The sequence below is a fragment of the Triticum dicoccoides genome, chromosome 2B (genome assembly GCF_002162155.2).
Source record: "Triticum dicoccoides isolate Atlit2015 ecotype Zavitan chromosome 2B, WEW_v2.0, whole genome shotgun sequence".
NCBI lineage: Eukaryota > Viridiplantae > Streptophyta > Magnoliopsida > Poales > Poaceae > Triticum > Triticum dicoccoides.
The window spans coordinates 271,953,275-271,955,549 of record NC_041383.1 but is presented as its reverse complement, the minus strand read 5'-3'; the positions used below and the strand labels follow the sequence as shown (position 1 = coordinate 271,955,549).

Genomic DNA, 2,275 nt, shown 5'->3' with positions numbered 1-2,275 from the left:
TATATATTCTGCTGAACATGCATCCTTCTGGCAGCATTTTAGAAATAAAAATATGTTTAGTTATTATCTTATCAAGTTAACCCCTTGTAAGTATAAATTGTGGAGGATAGCTCATTGTTCAATGTCGAAAGATAGGTATTAGAAATCCTATAGTTAGGCTCAACCTGAACAATCATATATCTAGCATTAGTGAAAAAAAGTGATACAAATTTATTTGAATTAATATTTTGTACATTTCTTTCGGATGTTTGATGACATATCTGAACTTATTCATAAACCTACCTTTGATGTTAGTCTCAATTATTCCTAAAATTGGTGTTGACTATCCCACGATTTCATGCTGACTATCCCACGAGACAATTTCTCGACCCAACCAACAATGGTTCATAGAATTTGGGCGTATTCTCCCGTTGCAACGCACGGGCACCTTTACTATATGTCGAGTTATGGTTTCATGATAAACGGGGCACGCATCAAATGTTTGCTGAATTGCTTGAAGAAAATGCATCGGGTCCTTTCTTGCGTCCTTCAAGTCTTCAACCAGGTAAAATAAATCCTGGTATTGTTTTTCTTCTTGCATAACTTATCTAATCTCCCAACAGATTTGTTGGGTTGGTGTGGTTCTTAGTCTTAGTTTTGGCCGTGGCTATGAAATTTTGTTGAGAAGTAGGCAAACATAAAAGTTGTTGTTTGTTGAATGAATTTGCGTTGTATCTCTTTTATTCCTAAAACAGTTAGTCAGAAAGATCTTTCACACTGGTGTGTTACTATTATTTCTACCCAAGCTCTAATATTTTAGTGCCAAGCAAATTTGATGCATCCGAACTATGACACATCTCTCTATACTGAAACTGTGGTTGTATTGTTCGTCATCTGAAAACCACACTCAAGTACTCCCTCCGTCCCAAAATTCTTGTCTTAGATTTGTCTAGATACAGATGTATCTAACACTAAAACATGAATAGATACATCCATATGTAGATAAATCTAAGACAAGAATTTTGGGACGGAGGGAGTATACATTATGGGACATAATGCCCAGAAAATAATCACCAGGCATGGATATCACTCTTGACCTACAGAGTACAACATTGCATAATTTTCTGGTTTTCTGAAGGTACAACTCAATATTATTTTTTATCATTTATAGATAGAACAAAGGCCACAAGAGCTGATTTTGTGCACCTTGCTGCATGGGCACCCACTTGATTAAGATATTCGAAGTGTGAGCTTTTAGAATTTCAAATAACAAGTCAGATTCTCATTATTAACCTGTGTTCACATTCTAATGTTTTCTGACTCTGACAGATTGTCTTTGAGAATAATTTGATGAACCACCATGTCGCCCTTCAATCTGGTTCCATGGGAAAGTAAATTACATCGTATGAGCGAGTCAACATAGCCTACATGTTAAGTGGATGCTATCACTTTATCACAACTTTTATTTATTACCATTCATTCTACCATTGCTCAACTTTGTTTCATAAACTGTTCTTGCTATGTATGCAGGATACATTTCTAGAGCTGAAATTTCAGGGCATCAAGAAGTAATTAACTATGCTTCAAGTAAGGAAGTTATTTGGTATATCTTTTTTGAGGACTAAATTACTAGCTTAATGTTTGGAAGTTATTGAGCTGCAGATATGGCATGTGCGTACACGAAGACCTGATGCATCAAAGCTCGGTGTGGACACACCTCTTCTTACAGGACAGGTTTGTCTACAAATTATCCGAGCTTCAATTTCCACAATAAAACACATGTTTTTATTTATCATGGTTTCTTCTCTTACATAACCAAACATTTTGCAGATGTTGATTTATCATTTCCTTCGAGCGCCATTAAATCCCAGTCTTATCTAATTTGAAATGGCTCTAGCGTGTGTGATGTATCGCTCCCCTCAGTTTTTGGAGGAACATGGTGCTATTTGGTGCTTTTGGTTGTGGAAAAAATGTCATTAGTCAGGCACTTTCTTGTCATGGATGTGGGAAAACCTTTGTCTATAGTATTTTCTTGGTACCATCTCTATACCGTCTATTCAGTTTGAAAATATATGTGGTACTCCAGTTCTGAAGCTCTGCTTTATGTGGGATGTGGGGAAAGAGGAAATGAGATGTCTGATGTTCTCATATATGGATTTCCTCCAATTGACAATGACATTGCCATACATAATCTTAACAGTGGAGACGCTTAAATTCCATGGCAAGCTCACCATGGTCGGCTTTCTTACTCAACATGGGTGGGAGAGAATAGGGAGGAAGAGGGAGCCGCCCAAGG

At 37.0% G+C, this 2,275-nt stretch overlaps 1 long non-coding RNA gene across 9 annotated transcripts in view; it reads left to right on the top strand.

Moving 5' to 3' along the window:
* The window catches only part of LOC119363492, a 3,681-nt gene extending 1,609 nt beyond the window's left edge, over positions 1 to 2,072 (top strand). For 2 of the 9 annotated variants that reach the window (XR_005174012.1, XR_005174004.1), the window contains 4 exons: positions 295 to 1,225; positions 1,309 to 1,566; positions 1,642 to 1,713; positions 1,810 to 2,072. This is a non-coding gene — a long non-coding RNA (uncharacterized LOC119363492). Of the gene's footprint in view, positions 1 to 294; positions 1,226 to 1,308; positions 1,567 to 1,627; positions 1,714 to 1,809 lie in introns of all 9 variants that reach the window. The other 7 variants (XR_005174013.1, XR_005174006.1, XR_005174005.1 and 4 more) reach the window with 7 other exon arrangements.
* The last annotated feature ends 203 nt before the right edge of the window (positions 2,073 to 2,275 follow it).